This window comes from Agelaius tricolor, unplaced genomic scaffold (assembly GCF_023055355.1).
Source record: "Agelaius tricolor isolate 1412-34295 unplaced genomic scaffold, bAgeTri1.0.p SCAF_15, whole genome shotgun sequence".
In the NCBI taxonomy this organism is placed as follows: Eukaryota; Metazoa; Chordata; class Aves; order Passeriformes; family Icteridae; genus Agelaius; species Agelaius tricolor.
In genome coordinates, this window is record NW_027269275.1 from 3,664,038 (window position 1) to 3,690,743 (window position 26,706).

The following is a 26,706-nucleotide window of genomic DNA, read 5'->3' on the forward strand; positions in this document are numbered from 1 at the left end:
AAATACATTAGCAATAAATACTCCCCTGTCAAGAATATGTCATGCAATTATATTTACTGCATTGAACAGAGCTAACCAATGTTTTGAGAGGGTGGTTTTGCACTCCCAGGATGACTCTCCTTCAGGGACAGCATATGTGAATAATCATTTAGACATGGGATATCAGCTGTGAAAAAAGCTGCTCCAGCACAGTGAGCCAGATTTGATGGCTAGAAAGTTAGCTCCCTCTCCTGGATTAGACCAGAAAATTAAAGTACATTGCACGGATCTAAACCAGGACTTAGGCATTTCTCAGCATTGTTGTTCTTTTTTCCCTAGTCCTAGAACCTCAGTCAAGGGAAATTTTGGTTCCTGAAGTTCTGGGGTTTGCTGAGAGAAGCAGCACATCACCTAAGGAACAAGGACAACAGCCTCACTGCCAAACTTACTGCAAGCCAGTCAAAATGCCATAAAAGATATGCAAGAATGCACAACAAACATCTGCACACATCTGGAGAGCCCAAGCAATGTGACTTACTGTCATAAAGTGCCACAGTCCATAAAAATGTCATTGCAAACCAGACCTTTCTTTGGCTTTGACACTGTCCCTCGGCCCTGCTGCCAGCAGGACCATTGCTGTGAATAGAAATTTGGCCAATTCTGACAGAGGGAATCAAGGACAGCAGGAATTACTGCATGAGCTGAGAATTTGAGAAATAAGGCTGAGGTGAAGACAGAGAGCAGATCATAAAAAGAAATTTTACTGAAGTTTTGAATATTTTTCTGAGTGTCTTGCAAATAGGCTGAAATATTGCACAGTTTCCACAGTTTGCAGACCACACAGGAACTCAAAGTCCTTTTACTTAGAGAATTACACCTTCAGTTTTCAGATCACTGAAGTCTGGAAAGCTAAGATGCAACTAGGAAAAGAATGAAAGCCTGCTCACCAAATCACTTGGGATTTGATCAAATTCAGATAAAATCAATGGCAAAGAAGCTCCCTTTAAAGGTAGGGTTTACAACAGCTATATGGAACTGCACAAACAAAAGTTTAGACTAAAGCTTTTCCTGCCTAACTGTAGACTTGAACTGCTAAATACAATTCTTTATGATTCCATAGGAGCTTTCATCCAGAAAACTGAAATTTCTTCACACTTTGAACACTATCCTTCTGAGAACACCATGCACTACTGATAAATAAGAAAACAAGGCAAAAAACCAAAAAAGTGACATGAAATGTACACATGACAACTGATTTGTCCAAACAGAAAACCATTATGATTAAAGCCCAGGCTGCTCAATTGCTCTATCTCTGATTTTACTACAAAAAGAGTAATTCTAAAAGGGAGACTTTTACAAAAAGAGTGACGAGAGAGAGACACATCCATGGGCAATCCAACCTCCTGGAAGCTGGAATCATGTCCTGAAGGAGGAGTCAGCTGCCTCAGACACTCCAGCTGGGGGGCTGGGGGCTTTTAAGAGCAATTTTGTCAAGGAGTTGTAGAGCAGCATGGGAATCTATGCCATAATAGGAGAGGTTATTCACTGTATCTCACTAGCTGGGTAAGAAAAACAATCCTGTCATCCAAAATCAAAAGGTTTGGATTTGATACTGCTGTGATCAGTGCCTGATCATAGATACACACAGAGCTGGCTGCAGGGCTGCTGTCCTGTGTAAACACTGAGTGAGCTTAGTTACTCTAGTTCTATTGCTGAAATAGGATGAACTCCCTAAAGGGTTGCAAACCTCTCTGTTGCTGAGTTGGAGCCTCCTGAGCATCTCTCTCACAAAGCTGCTATTCAGCTGCAGATTTTGGGGCCAGTTTGAATAAACTCCTTTACTCTGAGGTTTCAGTGTCTGTGGGTCCCTTACTGACTGAGAGCCTGTCCCAGCTGGGTGAGGTACAAATAGGATGGGTGGTGCCATGGACAATGCCTGCACTGCCCTGCTCTACAGACCTGTCTGTTGGGGTGACCTTCAGAAGAGTCAAAATGTATGCAAGCAGTTTGAATCATGGCAATTAAAAATCCTATTTTAAACCAGGGCATCTGCCCAAAGAATTTCACTGGCAAAATTATATCTTCCTATTTAGTTTAAAAAAAAAAAAAAAAACAAACTTATTCTACAATAAACACACAAAACCATAAAATTTTATTAATGATACATTTCAGCAATTTTTTTCAGAATACTATACTGAAAGAGCCTCATAAAACATTCTACCCTAATGCCACATAAATTACCAGCTAGATTAGGGCTAGTTGGCCAATATTAGAGTTAGATGAGATCATAAAAACCAATTCTCTTTGAAAGAGCACAACAGCACATACAGAACAGCATTTTACCCAGGAGAAGGTGCAGAATTTTCTGACTCCTGAAAACATCAATAACTGTTGATGTTCACTCCTGGGGTTTAGATGAAGTCTGTCTGTGGCCTGGGACCAGTGACTGACAAGAACAGTTCCCAGTTTTCAACTCAAATTGCACAGGATTGTTAGCTTGAGTAAACCTGAAGGAGAAGGGGCAGTGAGGCCAGTGACAGCTCCATTCATTTGGGAGGAATTCAGCCAAGAAAGAAAGAAGATTGCCCCATGATGAAGCACAGAGATGCAGAAAAACACACACTGGGAACATTCAAAGGGTCCTGCAAATAACTTTTTGCATTTAAAACCTTGATTAATATCTGTGACATGTATGTATCTTCCCAAAGAGATATGAATTTCCAGGCAAAAAAAGGATTCACATGGTCCTGGAGTGTTTTCCCACTCTCTGCACAGCTGGGATCTGTAAAGGAATCTCAGGAGTAGAGCTTGGAGTACTGAACCTCTCTGAGGACTCCAGCCAATGACATCATTTCTATATCAGCATGAATCTGAGTTGCCAGAAGATATTCTGGATCCTCCAAATTCTACAGAAGTCCTGAAAAAATGAAATATTCCCAAATCTTCATTTTGCTAAAGCTGTATCTTAAGTTTGGCCCTGTTTGTGCCACAATCACTTTGTGATTGTACAAAGTGGCAGCATTTAAACACAAACAGTGTGTGCTGAGTGAACACTAACAATACAACTGCTCTTTTATTCAGAGTATTTGGTATAATAATATACAAGCTTGTATAACATTGCAGGCTTATATTATACATCTTGTAGATTTTCTGTAATTCCTATTCATAACAAAAATAAAAAATCTTTTCTGAATGAAATATTGCAAGTTACTGAAGACTTTTATTCTGTGCTGTATAATCTAATTCATGTTTACCCTCAAATGCCTACAAAAAAAGTAGCAGCTTTACAAACTCTCAATTTCCTGCAGTGACTGTTAAACCCTTTTTAGGCAGATTAAAATAAATGCAAAGTGTTTCTTTTATTTGTGCACTCATGAAATGTGTATTTTAGTGCTTGGCTTTTGAAATTATGCTAAAATAAATTTTTAAAAACTTTTAAAAACATGTTTGCCATAAACTCCCCAGTAGGTTCACTGCCAGTATTTTTGTTGCTAGTCCCCATGGAAACCAATACAATGGCTTAGAAAGGACTATTTCAGTCCCATCTTCCAGTCTCTGTAGATTTTCATTAATTGCTGAGATGTTTTGATGTTCACTGATACAATTCAAATAAGTGTCAAAACAGTGCTATTTTAAAATAATAATTTTACATACTATATGTGCATTATTAATTGTCCAAAAGGGTCAAGAAATTATTATTTAATTTAAAATTTAAATGGAATATTTTCCATAAAGTTACAATAGAACTATTTACAATTTAAGTGTTTAAAGTCAATTAATTATTTGGGTATTATTGACTTTTGTTGCTTAATTTTTGATCTCTCCTATTCCCTTTCGCTTCCACATCTCTGCACTCACAATATAACAGGAAAAGAAAACAATAAGAGATAAGAAAGCTCATATTTTTAAAGCCCGATATTGACATGAAGAAATTTTAATTTTTAACCAATTAAAAATAATTAACATCTATCCTTTAAAAAAAAACATTAGAGGCATATACACACATACAAACAAAGATCTAAATTAATAGGTCACAGTTTGTATTTCTTTTGATCAGCATCCATGCAGATTGCTAGCACATGCAATGAGGTGCAAGTCAAGGACACAGCATGTAAGGCTATTCAAAACCTCACAGCTGTAGAAGTAGTGGAGTAGTAAGCTATAAAACCTGATTTTTTTCAGAAAGAGATGAACAAAGACTTGAAATTTTTTCCTAATTTTCTTGATAATTTGAATAAAATCAGAACTTCCGACATTTTTCCCATCCAATTTCATAATACTGAATAGAGGGAAAAAGATTTCAAATACATGACTTATATAAAGTAAATGACTTGGTGTATAAGTTTTTACAATTTAAATGTTTAAAGTCAATTAATCATGAAGTCAATTAATCATGAGGTTCCAACTCATCAACAGAGAGGTTTGCAATTTTTTAGGGAGTTCATCCTATTTAAGCAATAGAACTTGAGTAACCTAAGCTCACTCAGTGTTTACACAGGACCAACACCCCTGCAGCCAGTTCTGTGTGTATCTATGATCAGGCACTTACCAAGCAGTATCAAATCCAATAAAATCAGAATAAAATCATATTCTTGATAATTTGAATAAAATCAGAACACATCCCCCAAATGATGTGTTTCAAGACTTTGAGTTCCCAGTAAGGAATGAGAAGTCTAAGAGCTGAGGTTTCTTACAAATGATTCCTGCCATGATCTGTGTGTGAAAACAGTCCTGGAAGTCCAGTGAAAAATAAGGAAGCACCAAGCCAAAGTTAGAATATGAATGACAGGCAGTAATCACTTGGCAGCTTTGCACACTGGGCCTGTGGGGATGTGAATCTTTTCTTTCTGGATTTTGGAGTGGGAGCAGATTCCCTCAGTGCTGTCCTGCACACTGCAGAGTGTTCTGTCACTCTGCTTCCCACATTCCCAGGTTCTGAGAGAGCCAAATGCACCTGTCCCACTGGGAAAGCACAGAACTGTCACTCTAGGACACGAAACAGAAAGATGTGGACACTGGATTTTCTAGGGCAAAAAAGAGGGAAGTTTAATTTTGACTTTAACAATTATAGATTTTTTAAAGTGACAGTGGATTGGAGGGTGACAGTGCCACCTCTCCAATAACACTGGACAAACTAACAGTCTCAAATTTCTCTTTTTCCATGAAAGAATGCAAAATAAGAAGTTATTTACATAAAGCGTGTGAGAAAGTTCATTACAAGAATGTAAACATCAGAAGGCTTAGAAAAACTTAAAAAAATCAGGGTCACACATAACAGCCAGAGAGGACTGATTTAGGGACAGGATTAAGGTTTGTGCCCATTCTTACACCCCAGAATGGTTGTTGAAAAGTCAAAGAACTGTCCAGTGACTCAGCAAACTGCACTGTGGTATCAATCCTAGACTCTGTGAGACCTGGGCAAAGTAACAGCCATTATTCTGAGTTTGTGTTCTGTCCCCTAGGGAAGGGGTGAAATGAATGTGCAAGACATGGGAGCTGACCAAGAGAGGGTCTGTACAAAACAAGAGTGTTTGTACAAAACAAGAGAGTGTCTGTGGTATTTTTGGGGTCCCCTGTCGTGGGGAGGAAAGATGAATCTTACTCCATGTTCTTAGAAGGCTATTATATTATATTTATTATATGTATTATATTTATTATATTTACTATGTTTACTATATTTATTATATTAAAGAACACTATCCTACACTATACTAAAGAATACAGAAAGGATGCAGACAGAAGGCTTAACAAGATAATAATGAATCTCATTACTCCTTCCAGAGTCTCGACACAGCCTGACTGTGATTGGTCATTAAGTTAAAACAACTCACATGAAACCAATCAAACAAGACCTGTTGGATAAACAATCTCCAAACACATTCCAAGGCAGCAAAACACAGGAGAAGCTAAGGAGATAATATTTTTTTCTTTTTTTTTCCTGTGACTTCTCAGCTTCCCAGGAGAGAAATCCTGGGCAAAGAGGATTTTTCAGAAAGTATGACAGTGACAACTGTCTGTACAAAACAAGAGAGTGTCTGTTCAAAAAGAGACTCCCTCACTTACCCAGAGAATATTCAAGAGGTGCTTTGTCCTGCATGCAGACAATCAGCATTGCTGAAGTAATACTTCCTCAGGACTGCTGTCAGCCTGGCCATTTCTGGCAAACAGGACACACTCTGCATTTTGTTCTTTATTGTTTCTCAGTACTGTACCAGTAATACCAGGAGCTGAGCAAGTGCTTCAATCAATATAAATAGTAGTGCCCTGTAGAGTGAACAGGAGTTTCATTTTCATTTCAACAAAGGCAAATCACAATGTAGGTGACTGCTTTTCCTTCCAAACACATTGAATCCTAAGCATCCAATTAATGCTTCTTAAAAGCCTATGCACCATCTCAGTTACTTTATATAAGTCATGTATTTGAAATCGTTTTCCCTCTTATTCAGTATTATGAAATTGGATGGGAAAAATGCCTGAAGTTCCTCTTTTATGGAGGCTATATCTCATACAGAAAGTACTATTTTATTACATCTTGAACTCTCTTTTGTGACACATCTCCTTAGGTTAAAAGGGCAAGGGTTGGCCAGCAGTTGCTTTTACAAAGGACTCAAGAGCTAACCTACAAAGGCCAAAACATCCCCCTCTCTGTTCCCAGCTGCAGTTTTCAATTTACCTAGCTAACAGGTGATTTCAGTGGAACATTCACATCCTGCACAGGGTGAATTTCTGAACTATGAATGATATCTACACTATTGTTGATATATATACACTTTCAGAATTTGTGGTGTGCCAGTAAATGTGGTATTTCTGCCCGAGCATCATTGAATAACACCAGAGTATTTGTATAATGGCAGGAAGGGAAGCTAAAAACTGAAACCTAAGATGAAATTTGAAGAGATAATTATAGTTAGAGAATTTGTGTTTTATTACTGGGCTTACATCTGGGAGTGTCCTATTGCACTCTCATATTAATACAATCTTGGCAATCTGAGAACAACTGGGGAAAAAAACCCCTATCATTCTGTACAAATGTGAATCAGCACAATTGTGTTTTCTCAACTGGCAAGTGGCTTAAACTTCCTCTTTCATCTCCTATTGTTTTTAGAAAATTGTCTTGTGATTGTTCTTCAGCTACACAAAATAAGCCACTCCCTGGATAGGCCCAGCAGATGCTTTGATTTCATTAGCAATTTGAAACAAAAACCAAGGGACCTAGCAGTAGGATTAGATATGTACCAGGAGATATGATACCATCTCCCTGGCACAAAGGGGCTTTTTCCACTTTAAGCAATGCTGAACTTTGATTAAATGCAGTTAGCCAGGACATAATCTCTTGGCTGAAAGAGCAAGGCTTGTCCTCCATTCCTCCCTTGGCAGCACATCCTCAGTACAAGATGAGACTGAGCCACCCTTTGCTACTTGCCTTGCAAATTCCATTGCAGTGAACTGCAGATGGTATCTGGGAGTTACAAATCTCTGAGCAGGTCCTGGGCCTCAGGTGTGCCTCAGATCTGTGTACACTGACACTCAGAGCCAGAGCAGGAGCTCCAAGCCTGAGTGTGAGACAAAGAGACTCCTGCAAGGAGCTCTGCTCAGCCTGGTGCAGCTCCCTCTCTGAAGGATCACCCATGTTGGTCACTGCAGCAAGGCCTGTGGTGCACTATTGAAATTGAAACTCCCTCCATTCTCTTTCACTGATAAGTGGAACTAACATAGAGAAAGAGATAAAAATTATAGAGGAAGAAGTCTCTCATGTGGTCTGCTACAATAACACCCTGCTTGAAGTTTTTTTGCTTTATGACAAGCAAATGCATTCATCTTCATTTGATGACAGGGAATTGGTGCATTTTCAATTCTTTTCAGTAGTAGAATTGGATATTAGCTAAATACTTTAAACAAAAGAGAGATGAGCATTCAGATAATTTAGGTAGGATTTGTGTCTCTGCCATGCCTGGCAAGTCAGTCCAAGCAACAAATGCTCCTCCTAATGGTCATCAGATCATATGAGGATACTAGAAACATCCCAGGAATCATGAGTGCTAACCAGATCAAGCTCATAAGTTGTCTCATTTGGGGTCACTAAAATTGTCCAGTTATAGAAGATAATTCATAGGAAGGAGAGGGATAGAGCAGCATTAATTCTGCAGGGGAGGTCCCAGAGGGGAGAATGGTGGAAACAGCAAACAGTGGAGGCAGGAGAGGATCTGTGGGGTAGCACCTGTGCTTGTCTGCATTTTCTCTCTTCCCCCAGCATCTGCTTCTGGCCTTTGACAGAGACAGGGCACAGGGAAGAGGGAGATGAGGAAAGAAGCTGAAAGACTCTTCAGACAGAGCAACAATCACTATCATGCAAATTACTTCTGTTGGTTTTATTCCTGTTGAATTAAAAACTGTTAACTGGCTCTAAATGTATCAAATATATATATTGCTTCTAAACTGGGGGGGAAAAGCTGAAATTTTAAGCAGAAAATTTTCCCTTGAATAAAGTAAGGGAGAAGTGGTTTCATGGCTATTAACATCAGAGTAGTCAACTGCATAGAATTCACATTTCATTGTGGAAAAAAGCAGATAAACAATCTCCTTCCATTGTTTGCAGTAATCACAGACTGCTAAATAATTTCATGTCATTATTTTAGTTGTGCAACAAATAAGGGAAATACCAAATGAAGTCTAATACTCCTTCTGAGAGTTTTGTTCTTGTATTTAAAAATCTATCCTTTTAAAAACTCATTTAAGGCAAATCCACGGTTTATACATGAGGTATGTGAAAAGTGGACAGGCATATTTTGCCAGGAAAAAAGTGTATCCCAAGTGCTCCCCATAAAAATGGTGCTCATGTATGAATTTGTTTTAAGACTCAATGCCATATAGAAGTGAGGCTGTGTCAAACCTGATAAATCAAATTGTATTCCACTGGCCAGTAAAACTAAAACTTTCAAATATGTAAGACTGAGAAGCCCTAGACACTTAACACCAAGGCAATAAAGGAAGTCTGTATTATTTGGTAAAATTCTCACCTCAAGCTTGGTAATCTCATTTTAAATAGACTGGTGGTTAGGGTACCTAGAAAGCAAAGAAAGTGAAACAAATTTTTAATTTGATTCATTCATTCTTATAGCACATATTATAATATATATCCTATAGTTCTTGTTCTGTTCAAATACAAAAGAAAAATAATCTCAGCCTACAGGAGCTAATTAATGAAATGAATAGAGAAAGTCTAGCAGACTTGAGCTCTGCTTGCTCACCTTTTACATCCTCAATATATGCTGTGGGTGGGAGGGTATCACTATAGTTTATACATCTATAGCAAGATAATGGCTCTTCTTGCTTTGTACAACTTGCTATTCATCCCTTACTGCTGACACAGATTAAAGGAGAATATTTTCAAATAGATTTTATGTGGTTTGGTTTTTTATCCAAAACCACATAGTAACTGTTAACTCAAAATAGATGTTTTACCCTTGTAATCCTAAACCCAAATTAAGAACCAATTTTAAAGCAACACTTTAAAGATAATCCAGAAAATTACTGGAAATTCTCATACCATTTTGATGCCAACTTTGTATTGCCAGCTGGTGGTAAACATCTCACAGTTCATGAGTGCAGCACCTGAGCACAGTGAAATGCAGAGTGGCTGCTGAGCTGTGTGTTTTCAGTGTGTGTGTAGAAAATGAGCAGGCAGAAGAGAGAACATTTCTTTTAAAGCTACTTAGGTCTCATGTGTTCATCCTCCATCCACTGCAATGTCAAAAATGCCCTGCACACACTGTGGAAGTTCACACAATTCACAGAATTCACAGAATCACGAGGTTGGGAGAGACCTTCAAGACCATGGAGTCCAGCCCAGCCCCAACAGCTCAACTAAACCCTGGCACCCAGTGCCACATCCAGACTTTGTTCAACACACCCAGGCATGGGGACTCCACCACCTCCCTGGGCAGCCATTCCAGAACTTTATCACCCTTTCCATGAAAAACTTTTTCCTAATATCCAACCTATATTTCCCTCGATGCAGCTTGAGACAGCTTGAGTTCAGACAATACTGTAAAATACCTGAAGCAGAGATAGGTCTGGGCAATCTGAACATTTAGAGTTTGATGGGATAACTTTGTTCTTACTAGAATGCTGAAATTGTACTGCATTGTGAATATTCCTAATATCCAACCTATATTTTCCTTGAAGCAGCTTGAGACAGCTTGAGTTCAGACAATACTTAAAACACCTGAAGCAGAGGTAGGTCTGGGCAATCTGAACATTTGGAATTTAATGGGATAACCCTGTGGTACCTTTGACTTGATCTTCCTAGTACACTGAAATTGTGTGACTGCAATCCTCAGGAAACACTGTGGAGAAGACAAGGAAAGGAATTATATGTCAAGCTGTGTCCTCCCCACAGATTCCATGTCTAAGTAGAACACTAAAGAGCCACTGAGTGCACAATTACTACACTACCATCACAGAGCCAGGCAGACATGATGGTACCTAAATGCAGAACAGTCAGTTTTGACAGGAAAATGCTCTTCCCAGCTGAATTTAACTGAGTGGCCTACAGAGCATGTTTCCTATCTCTAAAGTCATTCATTTGGTGATCTCTCAGGTATAATGACCCAACCACAAAGAGCTGTATGCCTCAATGACTTGGCCCATGGAAGTGGGAACTTCAAAGAAAAGAGTAGAGTCACATTGGAAAGAAGGGGTGTAAGGCAACTCAAAAGAGCCCATAAATGGGGAAGAATGTAGCCAGGGAAAGGGAATATACAGAGGAGGAAGAAAGAATTGAGAGACATGATAAAGAAACAAGATGCACCAAGGAGCAGGCTCAGCAGTAGAGGGGAGGAGGGTGACTGAGAAATGCTGCTTTAGTCATTCTGAAACTGTTGAGTGGTCAGCTGGTTTCATCTGGAGAGAATTAACAGGGGCACAGGGGAGCAGATTGACAAAACTGCCTGAGGAAGTGGTAGTGTCAACCCCCATCACCAAAAATTTGGCTGTCAGCATACTCACTCTGGTTGTGTGGGATCAGTTGCCTTTTCTGGCTGATGATATCTGAACCAACATTTCTGGAAGTGCCTTGCCCTGGAGCGTTTGGGGGTGTACCAAGCAGGGAGGGAGGGATGCAGCAGCCTCTCACATGGAGCTGTTGCACTCTGTAAGAAATACATTCATTCAGCATGTGTGAAAGATGAGGGAGTAAGGAGAAAATTACTCCATTACCTGGTTGCTGACAAGATGGATGTTGAAGTTGTTGAATAATAGGTATTTAAGAATTTCTGCAAAGTGACAGAGCAACAAAAGCAGAGACTGAGGACAATCAAAGGAGCCCAGACTCCATCCCAGTGAGGGCAGCTCCATGCTCTCTTAGAAGATGCTGTTTCCCATTAGGCAGAATGGGAAAGAAACTTCTGTAATCCAGAGCAACTTACTTAACTACAGGGTTACTGGATAAAAAATGCTTTCAGAAAAATGGTTTGAAATGTTTGGAACAAAATGAGAATATCACCTGACAAATGGCAACAATTCATGTTGGTGAAGAAAAACTGTAATTTAATAATTTCCAGGATTTTTTGTTATTATTACCATCATTATAATTTTTATTATCTAGCTTGGTGAACAAATCCAAAATTGATTTATTGTACAGATCCAAAAAAGAGACAGGAACAAAAACAGTGGTCTTTCAGCTGTGAGATACTGGAAGCTCCTGGAGAATTTGGTTATCAGCAAAGAGCAGCCAAAATCCAAGGCAAGAAAACTGAAGAAAAGGAAAAATTAGATACAAAGAGGAAAAGCTAACCCCACCCTCTTCTTTCTGGCCCCACAAGCATACAGAGTCCATGACATGTGATTTCCTCCACTCTGTTATAGGAGTAGGAGGATTCACCTGATTTCTACCACACCTGCTTTTTATCTACCATCTTCCACCTACATTTAAGACTCAGAATTGCCAGAATTCAGATTTTCTCTTTCGGCAACATTCTCTTGTCCTCCCTCATTTCCCTCTGAATGTGCTGGGGTTACCAGGGTTTGCTTTGATCCCTAACCAGATCTGAAGATATCAGCACAAGGACTGTTCAAGCTCTGAGCATGCCCTTAGGTTAAGCAGGTTCTTCAGCACTGCTCAATTATTCCCTCAATTTCTCTTACAAAATAGCACCAAACTCACTAGGCAGATGCAATCATGATTTCAGCCATTCATCTCAGTCTAAGAAACTCTAATAGTACAACCATTCAGAGACTTTGCAGTGAAATATCACTCAGAAAATACTTCAGTTGTTAACTTTAGGATCTTCTTTACATTTTTCAGGTTCTAATCTGGTTAAGACACCATCAATATTTCTAAACACAGCTCAGTCTTGAGCTGCACTGACTTACAGGAGTTCTGTTGAGTAACTTTTTTATACTCTCTAGTTTACCTGAAATGTATCCAAATTCTGTTGAGCCAGTCATGACTCAGTGTCAAAGCAAGGCTCTCTATCTAATAATCAAGAACACTTAATCTAAGGGACAGATGAACATGCTGAGGACCCAACCCCACTAAGCCTTGCGCACATGAGCAGCCCAAGAGGGCCAGTTGTGTGACAGTGTGGATCTTTACATCTTTAATACTGTCAAGCTTCTGTGTGCAATGAAAAATGTCTTCAGGACTTAAAAACAGCTCTATTTCTGAATATAGCAAATATAGACTATATTACCATTTGCTTTAAATAATTTCTTGTACACCACTAGCAGAAAATGGGTATTTTTCTAGTTATTCATCCTTAATATGTTTTAATATCCTCTCTTGAAACATATCCCAGGGTGGTTTAACAGCACATTGTTGGTGTGATCAGTACCAGCCACACAGCTGAGGATTGCTTTGAGCCCTTTGCAGTACCCTATGTTCACGTTCCTTTCATGGTGACTACTTAGGAAACATGACATTTGTGTTGAGCTTTCAGGAGAGCTTAAATAAGCCAAACGTCATTATGATTCCTTAAATTAAAATTAAAATAAAATGAAGTTAATTATGCATGTAAATAGGATTGTCTATGCAATCCTATGATATCTGCACAGTTTTGCTTATGAATTGCATAATTAACCTGTATCTGGGTAGGTAGATGGGTAGAGAGATAGATAGAGAGATGGATGGATGGATGGATGGATGGATGGATGGATGGATGGATGGATGGATGGATGAGTCAGCTGAAAAGAGGGATTCCTGTGGTACACAGCATTATGCACAACCACTACACACTAACACAATCTTAATTACTAATCTTTTGCACTTGCTTGGTACTTTTCATCCATAAACACCTTGAAAGCTGCATACAAAGAAATTCAGTGAAAGCTCTAGGATCCTGAGGCAAGAGCTCCCTGTCACAGAAATCATTCTGCAGGTCAGGATAAAAGCCCTTGGCCACTTGCACCAAGAGAAGCCCTGCCACAGAGGGAAAGTACTGCTGGCCAATTGGAATTCTCAGAGAAGCACACAGGAGCTGTACTTGAACACTGAGAAAGCTGAAATTTCTGCATTTGTCTTACTTGGAAGAATGCAGTATTGAGATATCCTACAAATACTTTTCACACACAAGGACAGACATCTCATTTCATGCCTCAATTTAGTTTAAGAACACAAAAACTTTAAACTAAATCAGTTGCACACCTTTCCCAGTCTTTGCCATGTCACTTCCACACTGCCCCCTTCATGCTAAGAATAGTTTTATTTTCCTGGTCTCTCTTATCCACGCTGTTCTGCCATCTTTTGCTCATTCAAATCCTTCCTCACAAAGACAAGCAACACTAAAAATAATAGGTAAAAATGCATGTGGCTCACTATTTACTTATGAATAAGTTCTCTCCCACTTTCCCAGATAAAAAACTGTAAAAGTTTTGTTCCCTTTTTTTTTTTTTTTTTACTGCCATGGGCCAAATAGTTTGTCATCTTCTAATAAATGTATTTTAGACTTGTGTAACAGCTCAAATATACATATCTATTTGGTATTCAGAAAACATCAGCTATTAGTCAATTAAATCAAAGTAACTTTAAAGTGCTCAACTTGATAGGAACTCACCCAGTCATTTACAAAACATATTCTTCAGCCTCTCCATTGCAATAACTTTTTAAAATACCACAATAGATCCCACAATAATATAATGGTTCTAATTTTAATACAGGGACATAGCATAATCAGAAAACAGGTCCTGCTGCAGCACATCTGTACACTGATGTACCAGTGAATCACAGATGTTGCACTCTGCTGGCTTCACCTCCTTTGAGGCAGTCAGCAGAAAACTGCCCAAAACAACTCCCACTTTCATGTCATAGCCATGACATTGTAGCATAATCAGACAATAGCAAAAAAATTATACATAAATATATAAATAATTATTGTCATTGCTGTCTCCTCACTCTTGTTTACATTTTAATGAACTCTTCTAGTAATAACAGTTTCCTCCATTTCCAGAAAGCCGGCACTCCATAAATATTGAGTTGTACTCAATCTGCTGATGTACCAATTTTCTATAAACAGAGAAAATCCAAACTTATCACTAGGCCTAGCTGTTGAAAAAGGTTAGTGTAATTAAATAACAAAACAGGAGTGTTGTTTACTTGTTAATGCTCCACTAATGAAAAAAAGCTGTTATGGCTTTGATTAATACAGACATACCGGACAATTCTGGCATAGCTTTCCTTGAAGAGTGACTATTGATTTCCTTTTCATTCTACACTTGGATACCACATATCTGGAATCCAGCCCAGGTTTCATAACTGCTACTATCTCCACATTAACAGCCTGTGCAAGATTAGAAATAGCTTTTGAAGATATATGCAAGGGTGAGGCAATCCAAGAATTTTCTCCATTTCCACAGGTTGAGATTTTCCATCTGTCTGTGGACAACTTTTAAGGAATTAAAGGTGTTTGTAGGCATGATCAAATTCATCAGTTGCAATTAATGAATTATACCATTGTTTAATCTTTTAGCATTGTTTTGTTTTTTTCTCTTCTCTTCTCTTCTCTTCTCTTCTCTTCTCTTCTCTTCTCTTCTCTTCTCTTCTCTTCTCTTCTCTTCTCTTCTCTTCTCTTCTCTTCTCTTCTCTTCTCTTCTCTTCTCTCCCTTCCCTTCCCTTCCCTTCCCTTCCCTTCCCTTCCCTTCCCTTCCCTTCCCTTCCCTTCCCTTCCCTTCCCTTCCCTTCTCTTCAGACATGGTAATTACCAGATACAATGGGATCATGACTCAAACAGATGCCAGTAAAATCTTTGTAGTTCTCCCCTCTTTTTCGTGGGCTCCCTAATGCTACACCCTATCATTATTCTGTATTCTTTGTGCATCTTCCTCACTGATCTATACACACAAGGCACACAGCTTATCCAAGACTTGTAGGTTAGTAAGTAGCTTACAACTCTGAAGATCAATCCGTCCAAAGGAGGCCACAGGAATTTGCAAACAACAAGACAAATTACTTTTAAATAAACTTTTAAAAAAAATTCAGTGTAGTGTATTTATTGCCTGGAAAATGTGAGACAACAAAATGTATTCTGGTCATTTCTAGAAATATGGAGCATAATAAGTGACATGGTATTCATGTCTCAGATGAGTCTTCTTTGAGAACTGGTATATTTTTCCATTTTATTTTCTTAAGTCACAGAATAGGTACTCTAAAAATCCTGTGTCTGGAACCCATAAGAAGCCCAGCCATGTGGTACCAGGTTAAATATAAAGCATATCAGGCTAGTGGGACCATGGACTGGGCTTTTCTTTCCATAATCTAGTTTCCTGAAAAACTGAGAAAACTTGCTGAACTGAGTTACTGAGGTGATTTCTAGTGTGGAAATCAAAGGTCATAGGAATGGGCTGTATTTTATTGAAGATGCACCCTGTTAACAATGAGATCCAATCTCTATGCACAGAGTAGATTATTATGCTCTTGATGACCAGGTGCATACACTTGAAAAATTGGAATATTTGGTTCCTGTATTTGCACTGGATATTACAGTAAGCACCCCAGACAAACAAATAACAGGATGCTAAGACAGCACATGTTTTAGACAGGCAAAATCCATGCCATGCATTTTTAATAGTGCTTAGTGATTAACCAAGTCATTAGGGATGTGGTATTAAAGTCTTTCCATCAAGGTTGGATATCTTAGCACGTAACAGGAGGATACTGCTTTCCTGCAGGTAGTGCTTGATGAAAGCCTTGGCCTTTGCCATACAGGTCAGAGCATTCCTCCCAGCCCAAAGAATGTGCATAATAACAAGGGCAGTAACACAGTTCTGAAAGGACAGAACAAAGATGGCCCCTGGCAAAAGCAACAATTAATAAATAATAGTTTGCAACACTTTAACGTAGCCCTTCACATGTCCAGTGTGATAACTAATTAATCATAGCAACAACTTTGTACTCTGTGTGCCTTTCATCCAGCACCTCAAAGTGCCTTGCAAATGTTAATTAATACATAAGCTGTACTTTGAGGAATAATATTATGGCACAGGCCCCAGCCAATGTTAATTTGTTCTTCAATAGCACAGCTTGTGAAATCTGGTCGACTTTCCCAATGAAACATAAAATGTGCAAATCTTCCTGGCACAAATCTGAAGATGTGTTTCTCCATTCAAATATAAGCTATTCCATTGTATTGCTGACAATATGGCATTCTCCACTCCTTCATGTTGTACTCCAGTATAACCTCACATAACACAGCATGGTTTAAATGTAAGAGAAGATTAACTTTTCACAAGAAAATTGGATAACTGGTATTTTAGTCTGAACATCTGGCACATTTTTAGCTAAACTGTTTCTTTAAAAAGCTGGGTTTTTTTTTTTTTTTTCAGTGCATTTGACTAACTTTAGCTCAACAGCTGAGATGAAAGCTAATTTCTTTGCTGCAATGACTAGACTTGGGCTGCCCAAAATGTCTGGAGGTCTGCATAGTTTGGAGTTATTCTAATTCCTCTATTTAGCATTGTAACTTTACATGACATTTTGTATACAATCAATCATTTTCTGCTCATACACTCAATCTTCTGGCTTCAGAGGGGTGTGTGCCTGAATAAGATAGACAGGATTTATCCAACATCCCTTTTTAAAAATCATAATAGATTGCTCTTTGAATTCTTTGAGTGTGCTCATACTGTTGCACATATCCTGACCACAGAACTGCTGATTTTGGGCCCCAGTGATAAGAGTTTGAAAAAGCCAGCTAGTTTCCCTCTATTACACAGGTTAAGCAGAAAAAGAATTAATAGCTGTAAAGCTTTTACCAGCTGTCACAACTTATTTCTTCTGGTCTTAAAATCTCATAATAGCATATCCAGAAAACTTTAAATTTACACTAGAAAGCTCTATTTAACCTGCAGAATAATAAGGAAAGGACAACTTATGCCATTCAGGTTTTGAATCAAAAACATCTTTGCAGAGATATTTGAAATCCACATGCACACATTTATCTTGGTGGAAGGAAATGCTACGGAGAAGCAATACCAAACCAATCTAATCACTGACACATTAACATCATAAAAAGGGCTCCCTCCTGCCTTTAAACATTTACCATTTATTTTGGGAGCCACTGTCCATCTTCATGCCCTAGAAAAATACTAGCAGTGCAGCACAGAAAGACAACCAGCAATCCTTACTTTTGAAATGAAAAGTGTGCACAGCAGAGCCAAGCTTCACTTTTTAGGCAGAAGAAGGGAAGAAAGAAAGAAAAAGGGGGGGAAAAAAGGGTGTGAAAGAGAAAAGTACAAGAGCTATCATTGAACAGGTGTCTGCATAATAACAACATGAGTAGAACTAATAAAGTTAATTTCAGTGAGCCTTGAAGCCAGTTGCAGGCTATTAAGAAAAACAGTGGGTTAGCATTTCTGGGAGCAGGTTTACTAATAGTATTACACAAATAAGAAGTAATTTCTTTACATCTTGAATGGTCATAATAAGCTAGGGCTTACAGCTTTATTTTATCAATTAAGTGATTAAGACAATCCCAACAGCAACGTAAACTGACACACTTTGTGTCTGACTCTGTGTGTGTGTCTATACATGTGCAGCAAATGCTTATGAATTATGCAAAACATCTACCTGTGTTACCCTAATTGGTCTAGAACTATAAAAGGAAGATGATGTAAACTGGAAAAAGATGAAAAACCTTTGCCTAATGACCAGTATCATGCTTCAATATTTCTGAGGAATTTGAGGGGTACACTTACTGCTAAGAAAGGGGAAAGAGTTGCCAAATCAAACTGTTCTTGGGATCATGAAGCAAGCAGTCTTTTCCAGTTCTTTACCATGATATATTTCAACTTCTCATTATTTCTCCCATCCAGAGACCCGAGAAGCAATTCCCTAGCGACCACTTGTCTTAAAAGAGAAGGAGGGCAGGTCCCAAGGACCAGAGAACCTTTTGACACCATTCTCTTTTGGGAGTTCACACATGATTTTTTTAAAAAGTAAGAGCAATACTTTTAGATATACTTGAGATATTAAGAAACTTATGAATGAATGCAACTTCCATCTAAACACTTTTGAGTGTGTTGGTACAGTATTTCTTTGAATTCTTAAGGCTACACAAACAGCACCCTCCTGGTTTCAGCAAAATGCTGCCTTTGCTTCACTGAATTCAATGTTTCCTTCCATGACTACATAATTCAGATTCTTTTAGACTAAACATAAAGACTGTACTCTCCAAAGCTTAGCATAAGTGGCATGGCTGGAGATAGTAGATGTTTCTATTAAAACAACCTATTCCTCCATATATATTTCATTTCACCAGAAACTCTGAAACTTAACAAAGAACCATGATTACATCAGTTTGTGACACACTGCTTTTCTAGCTACAATTTTTTTCTTTTAAACCCATACTAGATACCCATTGTCAAGGTCAGGGATATTAAAAGTGATTTGTTAGATGTAAAATAATGTTTATTATAGTCTAAAGAGCAAGCCAGCATGAAGTAATAAATTAGCGCCAGATGAAAAACTGCCAGAATTCTCTATTATACATACGTTTCCCTGGAAAGCATCCCAGATTTTTTTTCTTGATAGGCTCTTTTACTAAAGACTCCCTGACTTATGGAGTGTGAGCAAAAGTTATAGCTCATAAAAGGGTCAGTGAGGAGCACTAAGGGGCTCTGAAAACAACAACAACAAACAAAACTCCTGTATAAACTGAGCTGTGGTTACAGCCTAAATAGTACAAACTGATGAACTGCAATAAAATGCTAAGAAAAACTTATGGAGTTTACCCACATAATTGCACTGGGTCAGATACTTGTAGCATCATCAGAAATCTGAAATCTGCATGAAGGAAAAAACCTGAATTATTCTCCTCTTCCCCATTGTTGTGCTCTGTGTTGTTTTACAGACAAGAGCCATCTCAAAGAAACAGGTAACTTGTTGAATTATGCATTTCATTCTTAACATGTAGTGATTTGGGAAGTACATAACTTGATACTATGAAAAAGAAAAGCACTATTGATACCAGCAGGAAGGCTGGACTGCAATAGAAGATTGTTTCCTGTGCCAAGGTAAATGTTGCCAGGTATACTGCAAACTGTTATCTGTTTCTATTCTTCAAAGGAAAATAACATATTCCAATTTTTTTTTTTTTTTTTTTTGTAACTGTGAGAACAAGAGAAATGGAAATGTCAACCTCTTTCTTGCTCTCTCATGCATGATTATTGATTTCACCACAATATGCTGAGAAAGCAGGGTGGGATCATTGATCACTGGAAGTAAGCATTAACAGCAGGGGCATAAGGAAGTGCTTAAACCCAAGCAGCTGGCTGTGCCTGGGAATGTGGAGAGAGAAAAGGATGACTAGAAATTTTCATTGTACATCTTGCAAATGCCAGGTAGGTCCAGGTCTGTTGGATAGCTGCATCATCACAAAAGAGCCAAAAGGTGCCTTCAAAAGCAGTCTGCCAGCAATAAAGCAACAAAGAGACCCCCACCAGAATGGTCAATGCTGAAAAGAAAAGTCATGTTATAAATGTTTACATGATGTAAGTTTGGAGTGTAGAGTCCAATAATTCTATCTGGCTCTTCTCTCTCACTTCCGTTCTTGGCAGCTAGATAACAAGTTCAGCCAAGCAACTTACTTAAAATGTACTGACATGAATCCCCATAGTGTAAATAACATATCTTACCTATGAAGGGTGATTATGCTCCTTTTATTCTTGAAAATACTATCTTCCCAGCCTTTTCATGGAAATTGTTTGCATTCCTTATAGAGTTTATAGTCTATAATCACAATACTGACTATTGCTGTTAATAACTAGAAGGACATGGGTGCAAATCTAAGCCATGGAGCTGACACCCCAGAGCAGAGAGGAAGTTTGAATCTGAACATTTCATCTCCAGTCTGTCTCTATGGGAAATGAATTCACAAAGCAATAATAATACCATAAACAGCACTTAACGTGTTAGGGCTGATCCTGTCAACCCGAACTCCTCCAGCACAAAAACTCTTGGCAGATCTCACACACTGCTAAAGCCTCACTGAAACTCTCTAAATGGACCTTATGTGGGATTTAAAATCACACCATTGCCAAAGGGTGACATTAACCATTGCAGGTCCCACTGAAATCAGTCATCATCCTGGCATAATCAATACATGTGCTATAGCAGCAGATCTACACATCACTTCTGCAAGCACACCAGTCATCAGATTTTTGTCATCCTCCCTTTTGGGATTTTATCCCTAAGGCAGATAAACCTCATGAGCACAGAAGTCAGGAAACAGATTTGGGTCATCTTCTGCAACAGAACAACTGCTGTTGTTTGCTCTGCAGGACCAAACCCCTCTAGTGACCCTTTGTGCAGCTACCAGCCCTGCTCAGGCTGGCTGTGCCTCTGTCAGGGACTGGCCTGGAGGGTGTTGTACAAACTGAGAGAGAGCCAGCAAAGGCAAGTGCTGTGTTACTGCAGGAGGTACAGACATGCTGAACATGTTGGAACAGCACAGCTCAGCTAGCTCAGATCTGTCCCCTGTCCTCACACTGCTGGCACTGGCTGCAGTTTCATTCTCCAGCTAGCTACATGTGTCTTCCACAACAGACCAGCATTATCCTCCTGAATACACGTACTTCTTCACTTCAGGATTTCTCTGCTGGGATTTTTTTTTTTTCTCTTAACACATCACAGAAATTCAAGCTTTGTCTTTATCTTAATGCATTTTCTGAATATTAATTCCTGGAGCAATTCTTTACCTTTTACTCTTCTACAATCTCCAATGAAAAGATCAAAAATAAGAGCATAATGTGCAAATCTTCCAGACAGTGAAGAATGCTTTCTGTGCAAAGAACAAATTGGCATATGCAAATACCACATATGGATAAGATTACCTGCAGGGACAGGTACCATAAAGGTATCTGCATAGACAAGTACACAAACACATGTACTGTACCCAATTCTGTCACACAATGTTTGCACAAGAAATTCAGAGGTATGTCTGCTTTAATTTATTTATTGCAGCCACTATTAAACTACTGAATTTTTAATGTGTTTCTTCCCTCTATTGTTAAACTGAACTTCCAGAGTTTTGCCATGAAGGGAAAATGACTGTTTAAAACTGTGGAAATTGCCTTAACGACACTTAGTTATTATCACCTTTCAATCTAGGCAAGAATTAAAAGCTTAAAAATAAAAACAAAGAAAAAATCCAAACACTGAGACACTCTTTTCAAGTTGAAGGTGAAGAATGCCAAAAAGTAATACTCAATTGCAGCTTCCCTAGGAATCTTAGTTGAAGACAAGTCAGACTGAGTTGGTGTGGATTCTTTTCACTGCATCAAAGGAAAACCAGCAGTACAGATGGAGATCAACAGGGTGTGTGGTTCAGTAGTGTGCTTCTCAAAGGACCTTTGTCTCACACTAGTTCTCAACTGGAACTTCAATAGCTCCATGCCCTGTTGGAAATCATCATGGACAGAGGAAGATAAAGAGCCCTCAGATGAAGCTCCTTGGCAGTCACAGGAGTGATGTGACACGAGCTGCTGAGAAAGAACTGCTCACTTTGCCATACTTACCTTCTCTTTGTCATACTTACCTGCTCTCTCTGCCATACTTAGCCCCTTATCTGCTCCAGGATACCAACCAGAAAACTTGTAACTGCAAGACAACAGAGTTGACAGGAAGGAGACACAAGTTTCTATGTTTGAATGCTAATATACAAACACCCACAGCTGATCTCTTTCCTCCTGACATGCTCCCAATGGGGATTTGGAGCATACATCACAGAATTCATATAATGTGGGATGTATTTACTTGCTGCCCTAAGGCTTTCCTTAAGGTAACCTGAGAATAAAAGACTTTAAAGCTAACAAACTATACCATGAAAAAACCCAAACATCTCAAATGGGATAACCCATGTCAGCAAAGACAGCTAACAGCTGACTGTCAAGCACAAGTAATGCATACCATTAAGGATAATATACAGAAGATGTACTTACTAAAACATATCTTCATGCTATATACATAATTTGAACAGTTAGAAGCCTTTCCTAGCAGAACCATAGCAGATAGCCACTGAAACTGCTGCTGGAACACAGCAATCGAGAAAATCAGCTTGGAACTCATCCTCTCACACATTGGTGTTAAATGTGGCCTTTGCTTCCACTATCAGACAAAATTCTCAGAAAAGCACCTTTCAAACTGGCTGCTGAGCCATTACACCTTCCCTTACCACCCCTCAGCAAAAAAGCAACACAGCTCAGGATAAAGACATAAGTACTAGTTGTACAATCATATTGCCCATTACTTTTAATAATGTTACCTCCATTATTTGTAATAATGTTTTCATTTGTTTCTGCTGTCTGGCAACCTCTGGCAATTTTCAAAATTAAGTCCTCTCTTCATACAATGATGGAGAAACTGAAACACTGCAGCACTATAATATTGTTATAATTTCACTGCATCTGAAATGAATTCACCTAAACAGTGAAGATTTTTTTGGATGTATTTTCAGAGTTTATTTCTGAAGTGAGATGGTCCAATAGTATGAACAGCAATTTATAAGATTTGCTTAGCTTTTCATCCACAAATGTTTTGCCTCTAAGCAGGGGCAAAACTTCTAGCTTTATTTCACAGACAAGGGAAAAGACAGCAGACAAGTACCAACTCTGCAGAAGTGCTTGTATTGAAACCCAGTGCATGGAACCCTGTTCCATGATTTACTCACTGGGAATATATTCCTTCCATTCTCTGGGCATCTCTCCACCTTTTCAATAAGCTCCAGTAGCAACCATTAACTTGCCTGGAATCACTAAAAAAGGGAAGCTGAAGGTCACCTGTGGTTGTGAGGAGATGGGCTAGAGGCCCACAAGCAATCTGGTATCTGCTCACTGCTGGCAGGCAGCATTGCCACAGGGTTCTTTCAAATCTTCTCTGGCAGCAGGAAGATACTGAAATGCAGAATACAGCCAGGAGACATGAAGTCTAATGAAGAGGCAGAATGAATTCCTAGCCTTTTTCCACCTCAGTTCTTCTGATACAATGAAGTGATTCCCAACAAGGAGCACAATCCTTCCGAGTGTCAGAGCATGAATCAGCACATCAGCCCCCTCTGACCAAGATCCTCCAATGGTTATCACACTATTCTCTAAGGCCTTTGCTCTGCTCATGTTTTCCTTTGCCAACAAAATGAAAGCTTCCATGTTTTATTTGTAGGATCTGTCATAGCACCTCATTCAGGGCAAAGAAGTCTTGCACTAACTTATACTGCATATTTCAGTCCTGGACAGGCTCAAATTAGGTCAGACATTATAAGAAATCCTACAAAAATTATCCTTAAGCACCAGTGGAACAACGTGAATATGCTTGAATGCATGCTTCTCTCAGTTTCTGACAGTCAATGTTCAGGGACCATTCTGTCATCCCATCTTGGATTTTTTCATACATCTTTTTTGTCATGGTGCAACTCTACCAAGAACTTGTCACTCAAGGCTTTGAAATAACTAAGTATAAGGTATTTTGTGACCTGAGTATCTTCTAAAGAAACTGAAGTAAATTAAAGCAGTAGATACAGGAATTCCAAATAAGATGCCACTTTAGTTTCTAAAGATATGTAAGGATCTAAGGATTAACTTGCATGAGGCTTGTTGACCTTGAACATTGTGTGTAGTTTTGGCCACTGCAATATAAAAAAAAAAAATCAAACTATTAGAGAACATCAGAAGATGGAGAAGGCCTTGAGGGGAAGCCATATGAGGAGTGGCTGAGAGCACTTGGTGTGCTCAGCCTGGAGAGGAGGAGACTCAGGGGAGACCTCATTGTAACCTCAGCTTGTTCATGTGGGGAAGAGGAGGTGCAGACACTGATCTCTCCTCTCTGGTGACCAGTGACAGGACCAAGGGAAGAGCCTGAAGCTGAGTCAGGGGAGTGTTAGGTTGGATATTGGATTAACATTCTTCCCCCAGGGGGTGGTTGGGCTCTGGAACAGGCTCCAGGTCAGTGGTCAGAGCACCAAGCCTGACAGAGCTCAAGGAGCACTTAGAAAATACTCTTGGGCACCTGCTGGGCTCATGGGGACAGTCCCCTGCAGGGCCAGGAACTGGACTTGAGGGTCCTTGTAGGCCTCTTACAACTCAGCATATTCTCTAATTCTGTGATATGCCCTAATTCCAGAGGAACTCTTAATTTTTACAATATTGTCTTGTTTTCTTTGAGTTGTGCTCAGCATGAATCAGGATGCAAGAATTCCCTGCCTGCCCATCAAAGTCTCTTGACCTGGCAGATGGTCTCATGCATGACAGCAATCAGAAGATGCCATTCTTTCAAAAGGCAGTCAGAGAGCATCTTCTGTTAAAGTGCTCGTGTGCAAGAGGGAATTCAGAATTCACTGGACCAGAAAAGAAGGAGAAGGCACCAGGAGCCCACCTCCCTAGCCAGGTGGCCAAAGAGCTCACCTGGGAACTGTTTTGAACTGGGATGAAACCCTGACTTCTGGTGAATTCTTCAGTCACTACCTGACAGATTCATTCCCTTCCTTGCACTCACTCTCCCACAGTAAGCTGGATTCCTTAGAGGCATCATCACAGCTCTCCCAGGAGAAGAAAGGTGGCTGAAGACTCTCCTACCTGAGGAGGTTCTGAATATTGGCTTCCTCATTAAACTGCTGGATTATTATATATAAAAATCGCTAAAATCATTTTTTAAACCATATTATTTCTACTTAATATTTAGAAAGAGTTGCATCTTTAGAAAGAGTTGCATCTTTAGAAAGAAAGCAACTATCCTGGGGAAGGTTGTTTAAACAATGAATCCACAGCTCTGCCTTATATAGGCCCAGTGAACCACTTGCCTACATATCCCCAGCTGAAGATTCAGTGCCCTGCACTCTTCCTGAAGGTTATTACACTGTTTTCCATGTCCAAACCAGCTTGTGCAGCCTTGGTAGCACTGTACAGCCTGTGCTGCTCCACACAGGGCATTGAGCTGCCTAGGAACCACACTCCTGATCTACCCTCTAGACAAAGGACAACAACCAACATCTTCTTCCATCTCACTCAGCACCCACATGAGCACCAAACCCTGCATTTCCCTTCCAAATTGATCTGGCCATGATCCTTTGCAAACTGATCAATTCCTCCATTCTGTCCACTATGCTGAAACGATGGCAAGGCTGAATTTCAATAAGCACATGGAAGAACTGGAAGGATAAGGAGGGAGTCCAAGCCTAGAATAGGAATCTGTCCACCTGAAGAGTGTCCAGAATTGGCTGAGAGGAGATGGGGACAGACAAACTCCTCTGTCTTTAAGGTCAAAGACAGCTACATCTGCCATCCATACAAACAGGGAACTTCTTTACTGCCTCAGAGCTGCAGCACAGCAACTTGTAGAAGAAACCTGAGCCTTTCAGGGATGCAACTTCAACTCAACGAGACTAAAAAAACATGAAAACCTTTCTGTGTGTGTGTGATGTGTAGCAGTCATTGTCAGCTGTTAGGAGACTACTGTCCTTTTGCAATCACAAATCAATTCTGTGCAAAACCTAGCACAAAGCTACCTGAATCCAGCTGTGACTGACCAATGTGAAAACCTGACACTGCTCTCTTTCATTCTTTTCACATGCTGTGCTCCTGTAATGAAAAGATTAGGTATCTCTTTGAAAATAAACACAAAATTTACACTACAATTGTGTGAATGGGGTGAAAAAACTTTGACAGAGAGAGCCAGAATTCTGCAAGAATAACTGGCAGACATTTTGCAGTTTTACAGTGGTTGTAGCCAGCACTTCTGCAACAAAGGGGAGTTTCAATTACTCTGGGGCACCAGGCACAGATTGAAACTCATATTTTCTTATCTATTTAAAGTTGCTCAAATAAGCATAAAGCAGTGGTGTAATCAGAGAAACTGTTTCCATTAATCTTTATTTAGATTTTTTTAAAAACATGCCATAAAGTTAGTTTATAGGGATGATCTTTCCTTGCACGCAATCTCACAATGCACACAATACCTGTGGGTTTACCCAGGCAGTATTCCCACTGAATCTATAGGGAATTTTTTCCTGATTATAGAGTACAGAGTAATTTCCAGTATTTTATATTAGTTATCTCTGAGATGAGTATTGCCAGTACTGGAAAAGCTTTAAATAGAGAAGCAAGACTATGGTAGCTTTTGCCTGAATTTTGCTAACTATGACATTTTAGAAGTCCAGAACCAGCTGTTATTAAGGTCCCTGGGTACATGTTAGGGCAGCACAACTTTTGATATTCTACATTTAATTAGAACTTTAGCTGAAATATATTGAG

General features: G+C 39.2%; 1 long non-coding RNA gene across 3 annotated transcripts in view; it reads right to left on the bottom strand.

Moving 5' to 3' along the window:
* The window catches only part of LOC139596196 (uncharacterized), a 91,802-nt gene that overhangs the window by 34,914 nt on the left and 30,182 nt on the right, over nt 1-26,706 (bottom strand). The window contains exons 1-3 of one of the 3 annotated variants that reach the window (XR_011681271.1): nt 10,269-10,303; nt 8,997-9,042; nt 6,043-6,243 (exon numbers count right to left, since the gene is read on the bottom strand). The exons of 1 other annotated variant lie outside the window; for it this stretch is intronic. This is a non-coding gene — a long non-coding RNA (uncharacterized lncRNA). Of the gene's footprint in view, nt 1-6,042; nt 6,244-8,996; nt 9,043-9,526; nt 9,638-10,268; nt 10,304-26,706 lie in introns of those variants that run through there. One more of the 3 variants, XR_011681270.1, reaches the window with a different exon arrangement.